This window comes from Lontra canadensis, unplaced genomic scaffold (assembly GCF_010015895.1).
Source record: "Lontra canadensis isolate GAN:19392208 unplaced genomic scaffold, GSC_riverotter_1.0 scaffold29, whole genome shotgun sequence".
Classification (NCBI taxonomy): Eukaryota; Metazoa; Chordata; class Mammalia; order Carnivora; family Mustelidae; genus Lontra; species Lontra canadensis.
Window position 1 is genome coordinate 12,820,864 of NW_022631023.1, and position 12,381 is coordinate 12,833,244.

A 12,381-nucleotide genomic window follows, 5' to 3' on the forward strand; every position below is an offset into this window, starting at 1 on the left:
GTGCGTGCTGTCAGGTGACGCCCCCTCCCCTGGCCTCCGGGAGAGATGCTACAGGGAAAAGACGACTAGACGGCGCCTTCGCGCCCAGTCCCGCTGCGCGCGGCGCCCCCAGGCCCCGTGCACCCAGAGACGCCTTGTCCGGGCTAGGAGCTCTCCCAGATTGACGGCCGTCGGGGCGCTGACCGAGCCAAGCTCACCGCCCTCCTAGTAGCATCCTCTGGCCTTGCCTCCGGATCAGCCCAGGTTGATTCCGAGCCTGCCTTTTCCTGCGTGCTGGCAAGTCTTGAAGGACGCGCGCGAGCCCTTGGGGACGCGGGCCAATCCATGCCCGGTTTTCTGGTACCCACGCGGCCCCGCGGAGCAGCTGTGGGGCATACTTGAGTGCGGGCGGTAGCGATCGGCTTACCCATGCATGCTGACTCCCTGCACACTTTGAGCTGGAGAAGAGGTTGAGAGCCTGGGCGCTGAGATCTGACAAATTCGGGCTTCAGCATCTGCTTAGTGTTACTCACAAATTGAGTGATACGGGCCGAGCTACTTAGTATCCCTGCGTCTCAGTTTCCGAGTCTGTAAAGTGGGGATAATGTGTATTCCCCTTTGTTGGAGGGATGGGGTTGGGGGTTTTAACGACCATAAAAATAATCAGTTTAGCACACCGACTGCCACAAATGAAACGCTGGAATGTTGCTTCCCTTTAGAGGGAATCTTTTCCAGAGGATAGACCGCTGTCTTTCCCTTTTCTGCTGTTCTTTCCTGGCTTCTATTTTAGTTTAGAAAGCTGGAAGCACTGTTTTCAGCCTCAAGGATTGTTTTACTTGGCCTCAGGTTTAATTATAGTTATCTAATCGCTTTCAGCTCCTTTTTTATGTGTTTGAGTTTCCATTAGGTTTCAGTTGTTTCTTCTTCCCTCCTTCTTCCGGGGGCAATGCTGAGGCCCAGGCCTGGGTTTGGAGGAGGAAAACTTGTCTAGGTGGGACTCCATTGCCGGTGAAACAAGCGAACCAATGGCAGCCCAGCAAAGTGTTCAGCTCCCGGATGGAGGGAGGTTTGAACAAAGAGATACCTGGAGGCAGGGAGGGAACACTTCCTGGTAGAAATTTGAGACAGGTCTTGCGGCAGAAGTTTAGTAAATCTTTGGTTTCTAGAAAATGCTCTTTTGTACCCGGGCTGTAAAGAGCCCGGCCAGGGAGGTTGTCTTTGCCTGTAAACACCAAAGTTGCTAAGTAATTATCTTTGAATAGAGGAGAAGTAAACCCAAGGTGGAGGCTGTGGGCTAACCAGGGCAGGTAGAAGGGAGAATTGATTTCATCAAGTGTCTTCAAAATACCATCAATGTGTTTTGACTTGTTTTTCCTCTGCCCACCAGCTCAGCCTTGCGAATCTTTTTTAGGGCAGAGAGAAGCCAGTTTCATACAGGAAAAACAAAAGCAAGAAAAACTCCTCTACAACCCCAAATGAGAGAGTTGCAAAGAGACAATCTCAGGCTTTAGCTACAAAGTAAGATAGTATTGAGAGAAATGTTTCTAGTTTCAACACCCTTTTGCTGGTTGGGGCAAATCACTGAGCTAGGTCCGGTAACCTGTCCTTTGAACATGGACTTCTGGGGTCTTAGACGGCCCAGAAGAGCATACAGACCGACAGAAACCAGGTGAGGGACTTGTAGTCTGTCCAGGGGGTGCGGGAGCCCCCAGGGAATTCTCCCGATGCCATTCTGCTCCCTGGGCCTGCCTCAGTCACCCCAAGGAGGTGGACTCCCTCCGACAGAAAGAGCCAGTAACGTTATTGCTAGTTATCAATTAATATACGAGATAACTTATTTAATGTTCTCCCAGCGAGGATTCTGAGCCTTCTTGCTCCTGTTCTGGGAATTCTCTGGCCCCGAGGGATGCTGAAAGGCAGCTGTGCCCCCTGCTGCCGTCGGGGGATCAAATCAATTGGGGGCCTAGACTTAAAAGGGAGCACGTGGTTCGGAAATCTCATTAGCTGACAATTTAACTCCTCTCTAATGCTCATCTGAGGAGCTGGGACAAAGACTTCCTCTCCTTTCCCTCTGCAAGTTCTCCCTCCCAGCTTCCTTTTCCTCCCCTCCCCCCAGACCTGAAAGGAAGGGCCGCCCTGGTCCATTCTCCTCCCTGCCAAAATTTGCCAAAATTCCTGCAGTTTCGGGGCGGACTCCTGAACCCCAGGGTTTTATCAGCCCCTGGCCAGAAATCCCTTCCCCAGAGCGTTGTTGAGGGCCTTCTGGGTGTGCAGGTTGGCAGTTGGTTCTTTCCTCTCCACAAGGAGCTTGTGGTCTGCTGGAGAAACGTTTTGTGGGACTGGGCTTTCGTGGACACGAGGAAGGCAGGTGAGAATATAGAGATCGCGTTGAAACTTCCGCTAGAAGTCAGGGATGGCAGGATGTTCTGTCTGAGCGCGCAGGAGGGGCGAAGGTGGGAAAGGGAATTCGGTTCCTGTGGGCAATGTCCAGATTCCTGAACAGCGCAGGTAGAGAAAGATCCTTATTTCCACCGTCTCCAGCCATTGGACTCTTGTGTCGAAAACATTGTCTCAGGGGGGCCGTGTGTGTTCCTGTTTGTGCCTCCCCGACGTGTGTGTCTAGATACATACACATTTTCCTTTCTAAATTAAGCAGATGGGTAGAGTGTGTGTTTCTGAGTATGTCTGTCTTGTTGTTTATATTTTTCTCAGTACAGGACCAGGAAGAACAGGCCTCAGCAAAATTGTTCAGTTTTTTACAATTCCAGACTTCAGGTCATTTCATCCCTAAGTGTTCAGTTTTCTATAGGTAATCACTCCTGTGTTTCACAAAGAAAGTTCTCATCATGGTAGGTCAAATCACTTATTTAAAATTTTTTTTTTTTTTTTTTTTGTGAAAGATTGAATAAAGGAGGCACTGAAAGAGTGTTTTGAAAATAAAATAACACTCCAGTATAAAAGGTACGGGATATTAATAGGTAGGTGGGTTTTTTCCTTCTAGCCCCTTCCCCACGCCTGTCCCTTCCTTCCCAGCCCTTCCAGCATAAGACTTTCGCTGTTCCTGAAGTCTCCAGGGACCTCGTTAAGAAATTCATAAAGGTCTAGACTGTGGTTACAGAAAGATTCCTCCTGTGCTTGTGTGAGATTCTTCTAGAAGACCTTGGAGGCTCTTTTGCCTGCTGGGGAGGCTCCTTCCTGGTGGGCCGAGGCTGAGCCCAGAGGCTCGCATTCCCCTGCAAGTGGGGTCTCAGTTCATTGAAACGGTAGCAGAAGTGAGTGGAGGGGTGCCCCACACTGTCATGATACAGGACGCGGACAATTGTTGCCTCCAAAGCGTGTGGAACAGAGTGATGATGCCGGGAGGAAGGTTCTTTTCAGCTGAGTGCATGGAGCGTTACAGAATGGGCCAAGGTCCTTTGAGTTCTGGTGCTGTCACAGAGTTCCTTTCCCTAGAAGGTCACTTGGATGCTCCTGGAATCTTGCAGCCCTCCAGCAAAACCCAAGTATGATATGAAAGGCACTGTATGCTTTTCTGCCCAGCGCCACTATGGATTTACGAACGAGGAGGGTTTTAACAAAAGCCACCTGTATTATTTAACCTCAGTATCTGACCTCACAGAACGTGATTTTATTAAAGACCAACAGATCGGGGAGCCTGGGTGGCTCAGTGGGTTAAAGCCTCTGGCTTCGGCTCAGGTCATGATCTCAGGGTCCTGGGATTGAGCCCCGCATCCATGCATCCCCTCATCGCATTGGGCTCTCTGCTCAGCAGGGAGCCCCCCCGCCCTGCCCGCCTGTCTCTCTGCCTACTTGTGATCTCTGTCTGTCAAATGAATAAATAAAATCTTAAAAAAAAAAATAAAGACCAACAGATCAGTATACAGATGTGAGAAGAATTGAGTGGTTGGAAGACAGTGGACCTGGGTGCCCTGCCCCCTCCCCCCATTACCACCTGCTTTCGTCTGGGATGGGCTGGGGGAGGGGATGAGAGATTAGGCTATGGAGGTTCAGTTGCTTTTCCTTAAAAACCCCAAACACTGTTCTGTCCACGGCGGAGACAGGATATTCTGCAGAAGGAACCTGTCTTGGCGATGGTTGCCTGCAGCCCAGAGCTGTCCTGTTTTCCCACTTGCCCTCACCCTTCCTCCTCCTTGGCCGGGAGCTGCTAACCTTGTAAATAGAGATCAGTTCTGGTTCCTCTTCCTGGATTCCTCTGTCCTCTGCCGAGGTGATGATGGCCCTGGAAGGCCACCAGGTCAGCTCTGGGGGAGGGGGAGGTTGGGGTCCCAGAATGGGTCTGGGAATTCTCCTTGTGAAATTATTGGGACCATGGACCTGGAGTCTGGAGTTTCCTACCCTTTGCTCTTCAGAAAGAGAGTGGTGGTGGGGTTCATGTCTGCAGGTTGAGTCTGAGGGGCCCTAAGGAGGGAGGGTGGGGTCAGTCTTGCCTTCCCTTTCCCCCAGCCACGTTGGAGGCCTCCGACATCTTTAGGATTCCAGCCCAAAGCCTGACCAGCTCAGGCGTCTTGGGATCCAAGGGATAAGATCTCTTGACCCCACCTCGTCCCCTGGGCTGGGTGGAGAGTGCGGTCCCTGGCAGGTGAGTGAAGATATCCAGCGGAGAGGTCTGGGAGCCCGTGGAAGCCTCTGGAACTCATCAGCCAGGTTTGGGCAGCATTCTAGAGACTCAGAACTGTGGGTTTATTCTTGTTGTGAACTTCTTATGTGGATTTTGGGGTTTTTGGACTTAAAAGGAGCCTGACTCAACTGAAGTAATGTGTTAGTTTTTACCTTTTTTTTTTTTTTTTTTCAAAATGTGCCTGTCCTCCTCCCAGGACATAAGGATGTCCTTGGTAAGTGAGGACACTGAGCAGGCCGTAGGCCCCCTGGGTTCTGAGACCTGCGGGGGCCATGGGGACCCCTTTCCCTGCTCCCCGGGTCTCGAGGACACTCCTGTCGTGCCTCTTACCTATTGTCCCTATTAGATTTACCCTCTGGGGCCCTCACAAGCGCCCTACTTTAGTTGTCCAGAATCAAGTCCCAGGTGTCCGAGTTGTGACTCTCGCGATGTCTGAAATCACAAATTCTGCTGCGTTCTGGAGGTGGGCTGTGTGTTGACCTTCACCCTTCCGCGATCAATGTATGTTTATTTATTTTTTATTTTTTATTGTTTTGAAGATTTTATTTATTTGACAGAGAGAGAGAGATCACAAGTAGGCAGAGAGGCAGGCAGAGAGAGAGAGAGAGAGAGAGAGAGAGGAAGGGAAGCAGGCTCCCTGCTGAGCAGAGAGCCCGATGTGGGGCTCAGTCCCACAACCCTGAGATCATGACCTGAGCTGAAGGCAGAGGCTTAACCTATGGAGCCACCCAGGCGCCCCCAATGTGTGTTTAAACAGGGGTCCATTGTTTGGGGGGGCATGGAGAGTGCCATATGTACTTTCTTTCATCTGAAATGTCCTTTGGATCCCACTGTTCTTAGGTCTTTTTTTTAAATTTTTTAAAGATTTTATTTATTTATTTGATAGAGAGAGAGAGAGAGATCACAAGTAGGCAGAGAAGCAGGTGGTGGGGGGTGGAAGCAGGCTCCCCCCTGAGCAGAGAGCCCGATGCGGGGCTCTATCCCAGGACCCCGGGATCACGACCCAACCCGAAGGCAGAGGCTTAACCCACTGAGCCACTGAGGTGCCCCCATTATCAGGTCTTTTGAATATTCTTGCCCTGGGGAAGCTGGGACCAGAGGATGGTTCTTACCCTCTGCCGGCCAGAGGGCTGGGGCTTTGTATGCATTTCTTGTTCTCTCAAGGATCTAACATACATTTCCAGTTTGCCTTAATCTGGATGCAGTCTCTGGCTCAAATATATTTAAATCACAGTTTTTACTCAGCGATGGGAGTCCAGTTGTAATTTTTTCCCCCGCCGCCAAGCGTATTCTTCTTTCATCCATGTTCTTAAACTCCGGGAATGCCAAGTTTGAGTTCTTTCTAAAAAACGAGGTGTAAATAACTCCATCTAGCACTGACGAACTCCTGGAACAGGCGAGCTTCCACGAAAAGCGTTTTGTTCCCATCCCTTTCTGCTCCCGCCCACTCCTGTACTCTCCAGAAATGATCACTTCTTGTTCACTTTTGTTTTTTTGTTCTTCCGGTGGTTGTCTTTGTATCTCTAAATAATGTGCTAGTACCGCTTGAATTTATCTACTCTCTGCTGGGATGCAGGACCCATTAGCTGCCCCTTCCTTCTTTCTCCAGATTTTTGATGGTTACATTGTAGTTCTTATGTTGATCATTCTTCAGGCTCTGTTACGCCTGTAGATCTCTAATTTAGCTGCGTCAACTGAAGATTGACTTTTTTTTTAAAGATTTTATTTATTTATTTGACAGACAGAGATCACAAGTAGGCAGAGAGGCAGGCAGGGAGTGGGGGAAGCAGACTCCCTGCTGAACAGAGAGCCTGATGCGGGGCTCGATCCCAGGACCCGGGATCATGACCAGAGCCCAAGGCAGAGGCTTAACCCACTGAGCCATGCAGGCGCTCCCAAAGACTGACTTTTAACCTCCCCTTTGTAAAGTGAGAATAGTGGTGCCCTGATCTGTCTTTTCTCTCAACAACCCCCATCCCCTTACACCCCCAGCCTCCGTCACCACCAAGATGGTAAGATCGCGTTCTTTAAGTGTGATGAGGTCTTCTGTGTTTTGCTTTTTTTTTTTTAAGATTTCATTTTTTTAAGGTCTTTTAAAAGAAAATTTAATTTAATTTTTTGTGTGTATGTGTTCCAAAATTCATTGTTTATGCACCCTCAGCCAGTGCTCCATGCAATCTCTACCTGATGTGGGGATTGAATTTCTAAGGCTCAGATCACGAGTCACATGCTCTATCAGTGGAGCCAGCCGGGTGTCCCCAGGTTGCTTTTGTTTTTATAAACAGCTTTATTACTATATAATTTATATACCGCACACTTTAGTTCCTTAAAGTGTGTGATTCAGTGGTTTTTGGTATATTTACAGAGTCGGGCAGCCCTCACTGTAATCGATTCTAGAACATTTTCATCACCCCCAAAAGAAACCCTGTACCCGTTACTATTCACTTCCCCTCCTCATGCCTCCCCCACCCCTCTGGTAACCCTGAATGTATCCGTCTCTGTAGATTTGCCTGTTCTGGATATTACACATAACGGGATTATAGAATATGTGGCCTTTTGTGTCTGTGTTCTTTGGCTTAGTGTCATGTTTCAAAGGGCCATGTTGCAGCGTGGGTCAGAATTCCTTTTTACTGCCCAGTAATATTTCACTGTGTGGATACACCACTTTTTATTCATTCATTTATCAATTGATGGACTTTCGGGTCGGTTCCACCTTTTGGCTGGGTCAAATTCTCGGGGTAATTACTACAAATTCTAGGGGTAGAATTACTGGGTCATATGGTAATTCCTTGTCGAATTTTCTGAGGAACTGCCAGATTGTTTTCAAAGTGGCTGCACCCTTTTACATTTCCACCAGCAATGGATGAAGATTCCAGGGTCCCCACGTCCTGCCCAGTGTTTTGCTCTCTCTTGTCTTTCTGATGACGGCCCATTGATGATGAGGTGACATCTCACCCCGGGTTTTGATTTGCATTTCCCCGATGCTGAGTGATGCTGAGCCCCTTTTCCTGTGGCTCCGGGCCCTTCATGTATCTTCTTTGGAGAAATGTGTATTCGGATCTTTTGCCCATTTATTAATTGGGTTATTTGGTTTTTTGCTTTTGAGTTGTAGAGGTTCCCTTTTTTTTTTTTTAAACACTTGAGAGGGACACAGAGAGAGAGAGAGAGAGCGAGAGCACAGAGGAAGAGTGAGAGGGAGAGGCAGACTCCCAACTGAGCAGAGAGCCTGATGTGGGGCTTGATTTCAGGACCCTGAGATCACAGCTTGAGCTGAAGGGAGACAGACGCTTAACCGACTGAGCTCCCCACATTTATGTTTTGGGTAGTCACCCCTAATTGGATAGATGGTTTGCAAATCCTTTTTCCTATTTTGGTGGGTTGCTTTTTCACTTTGTTGGTGGTTTCTTTTGGTATGAAGAAGCCTTTTTTTTTTTTTTTTAAGAGTTTATTTATTTATTTAAAAGATTTTATTTATTTATTTGACAGAGATCACAAGTAGGCCAAGAGGCAGGCAGAGAGAGAGGAGGAAGCAGGCTCCCTGCTGAGCAGAGAGACCGACACGGGGCTCAATCCCAGGACCTTGGGACCATGACCTGGGCTGAAGGCAGAGGCTTTAATCCACTGAGCCACCCAGGCGCCCCCATGGAGAAGCTTTTACGTTTGATATAGACCCACTTTATTTTTGATTCTGCTGCTTGTGCTTTTAGACGCGATTTCCAGAAAATCATTACCAAGCCCCATGTCAAGGAGCTGTCTTACTTATGTTTCCTTCTAGGAGTGTCGTGGTTTCCATCTTACATTTAAGTCTTTAATGCATTTCAAGTTAATTTTTTTAAGGATTTTATTTATTTATTTGACAGACAGAGAGAGATCACAAGTAGGCAGAGAGGAAGCAGAGAAAGAGAGGGAAGTAGGCTCCCTGTAGAGCAGAGAGCCTGATGTGGGGCTCCATCCAGAACCCTGAGATCATGACCTGAGCCAAAGGCAGAGGCTTAACCCACTGAGCCACCCAGGTGCCCCTCAAGTTAATTTTTTTTTTTAAAGATTTTATTTATTTATTTGACAGACAGAGATCACAAGTAGGCAGAGAGGCAGGCAGAGAGAGAGAGAGGAGGAAGCAGGCTCCCTGCCAAGCAGAGAGCCCGATATGGGGCTCGATCCCAGGACCCTGGGATCATGACCCGAGCCGAAGGCAGAGGCTTTAACCCACTGAGCCACCCAGGCGCCCCCTCAAGTTAATTTTTGAGAGTGGTATAAGAGAGGGGTCAAGTTTCATTCTTTAGCATGTGAATATCCAATTTTCCCAGCACCATTTATTGAAGAGACTGTCTTTTCTTTCTTGAATATTCTTGGCTCCCTTTGATTTCACATTTAAAAAAAGAACAATAGTCTGTTTACTTCAGAAAGTCTGTGTATGATTCAGTCATTTATTTATCAAAGCTACATGAAGGAAATATATGCAGAGTAATTAGAAAGTGAGCTGTCTTTGGGCATCAGCTTTTGGGCTTAAATTTCTGCTGGGTGATATTTCCTATTGTGTTATATGTTAGGACAGAAGTTTTTTTTTTTTTTTTTTTTAAAGATTTTCTTTATTTATTTGACAGAGAGAGATCACAAGTAGACAGAGAGGCAGGCAGAGAGAGAGGGAAGCAGGCTCCCTGCTGAGCAGAGAGCTCGATGCGGGACTCGATCCCAGGACCCTGAGATCATGACCTGAGCCGAAGGCAGCGGCTTAACCCACTGAGCCACCCAGGCGCCCCAGGACAGAAGTTCTTAACTGAGGGCGGTTTTGCTCCCAGGGGACCTTTGGCAATGTCTGGAGATATTTTTGGTTGTCACGTTGGGGAGGTTATACTGGTATCTATCTAGATATAAGGAGATACCGGGCATCTAGAGGCTGACCCTTCGTGATGCACAGGACAGTCCCTAGAAGAAAGAATTATTTGGTTGGTAGTCAGTAGTACTGAGGTTGAAATTCAAAAGACGCAAATTCAAAAGACACAATACTGCATTCAAAAGACACAAAAACTATGAACACATATTCAAATTTTTTGGGAAAGGAGTTTAGGTTTCCTAGATATTTGGAAACGAGATGTCAGATTAATAATGAATAATCTGAAACATCAGGTTATTTTGGTTATTATTTTAGTTGGAATAAATTAATAAGGTATCCTTTTTAGGATAGAAAGGTTTTTTTTTGTTGTTGTTGTTGTTTTTTAGAGGGAGGAGGGAAGGGACAGAGGGAGAGAGAGCGAGAATCTTAAGCAGGCGCCACGTCCAGCGATCCGTCCCACAACCCTGAGATCAAGAGCCGAAACCAGGAGCTGGGACACTGAGCTGCCTGAGCCACCCAGGCGCTCCTAAGATAGAAGGTTTTTAAAAATTGGATAATAAACAGATGAAGACCCAAGAAAGAAAATTGGATAATAATTTCAGGGGTTTTGAGCTTCTCAGTGCTTGAGAAATTCACCCACTTAACGACTGCCTAATAGTGCTAATAACAATGTAACAAACGGCTTGTCCTTAGCCCTGCCCTTGGCGGTGGTTAACCTTACCGGAGGAGCAGTCTTTGCAGTCAGATCATTCCAGTGTTACTCCTCCTAAGTAATGCTCCCTAAGTTCATGCAGCATTAAAGACATTTTCAGAAGAAAAGTCCCGTGCAAGATCCACTGTGACATTTTAGAAAAATTTTTTGAATGTTAGAGTAATTAGCTCATCTTGAAATCTCTGATTAGAAATCATCATTTCAATCTATGAATATCAATTGAACTTTAACATGGCGTCGTAATTAAAAAATGAAAACCTCATAGCTGGTTTTCACTAATTAATAATTTAATAGTTTTTTTTTTTTTTTTTAAGATTTTATTTATGTGAGAGAGAGCATGAGCGGGGTTGGGGGCCGGTAGGGGCAGAGGGAGACAGACAAGCAGACTCTCCGCTGATTGGGGGGGCTCGATCCCAGGACTGCAAGATCATGTCCCAAGTCGAAGGCGGATGACTGAGCCACCAGGCACCCCAACAATCTATTGTTTTTGAGTTGATTTAAAAAAAAATTCATCCTGGGGGCGCCTGGGTGGCTCAGTGGGTTAAAGCCTCTACCTTCGGCTCAGGTCATGATCTCAGGGTCCTGGGATCGAGCCCCACATTGGGCTCTCTGCTCAGCGGGGGGCCTGCTTCCCCTCTTCTCTCTCTGCCTACTTGTGATCTCTGTCTGTCAAATAAATAAATAAAATCTTAAAAAAAAATTATGAGTTTTTTTTTTTTCCCTCTCCCTTTTCCTCCCTCCTGACAGTTAAAGTTTAATGTGGGGATTGAATCTGCCTACAGCCTTGCAAACCATCCAAATTGCCTTAAAGAAAAAGATTGCTGGGAGCCTGTCATTACGGGGTTTCAGCTTGCTTCGAGTAAAAACACCCATGATGTCGGGGTCCTGGGATCGAGCCCCACAGGGGGCTCCCTGCTCAGCGGGAAGGATGCTTCTCCCTCTCCCACTCCCCCTGCTTGTGATCCCTCTCTCGCTGTCTCTCTCTCTCTGTCAAATAAGTATATAAAATCTTAAAAAAAAAAAAGTTAAAAAAAAAAAGAACACCCAGATGTCCTCTCTCTTCAAGGAAATGGGGTTTAAAACCAAATGGACGTATTCATAAGGTATTGCTAGTTAACATTAGGAACTTGGAGTCTCCTTGCCAAAGACAGAGGGATCTAAGTTAACGGCCCATTCTTTACACCAGGACTAGTTAACAGCTTATTAGAGTGAGAAGGGCTAAAATTATCCCTCATGGACAGCCTCTGAATTTTAATTGTGCTAATCCATGCGGTCTCAGCCTGTGATACAGCGGTTCTGGGTCCCAAGTCAGGAAGAGTGAATTTATGGTCCTCCTAGCAACCAGTATCTAGCAATGTAGAGTGCCTGAACTTTATTAGGGGGGCATGGAGCCTGCCCCCCAACATCTGGGGGCCCAGCCCGCAGCCACGACAGCTAAGAGTCACAGAGGCTCGGGGAGACGGGTTCCAGGAGCATAAAATATGGACTTGGTTGCTATGTTATGGTTGTTAGAAAAACATACATGATTCGGGGGAAAATGGAACTCTCTCAAGGAAATATTAAGGTACAGTTTTTCCTTTTGGAAAGTTACTTTCTGGAACTCAGACATGGAGAGCTTAATTAAGACACGAGGCAGGTTGCATAGTTTCATATCCTGAGGATCGCAACAGCCTCTGTGGGTCAGATCTTTGAATTTCCTCCTTTAATGAGAAGAACGTCTCTGACATCTAGCACGGTTGAAATGGTTAATGGCTTTTGATCACTTGGGTTCATCCTTTTTCATTTTTCCCAGATAGTCCCTGGGTACCCCCCCACCCCCGCTTTTTTTTGCTCTGTCTCTGATTCTTCCCAAATATCTCATCAGTGCCTTTTTTTCCTTTTTAAAAATTTATTATTATTAATTAATTAATTTGAGAGACAGAGGTCATAAGTAGGCAGAGAGGCAGGCAGAGAGAGAGGAAGGGAAGCAGGCTCTCCACTGAGCAGAGAGCCTGATGCGGGGCTGGATCCTAGGACCCTGGGATCATGACCTGAGCTGAAGGCAGAGGCTTAACCCACTGAGCCACGCAGGTACCCCCCTTTTTTTCTCCTTTAATTACAAAGTATTTCTCTTAATTACATCGGGTGCCAATAATGAAAACTATGTAGCCAAAATACCAACAAGAAGTATCTTTCAGTATTGACATTGGGGAGAGACTTCCTGTCTTATGAAGCTTT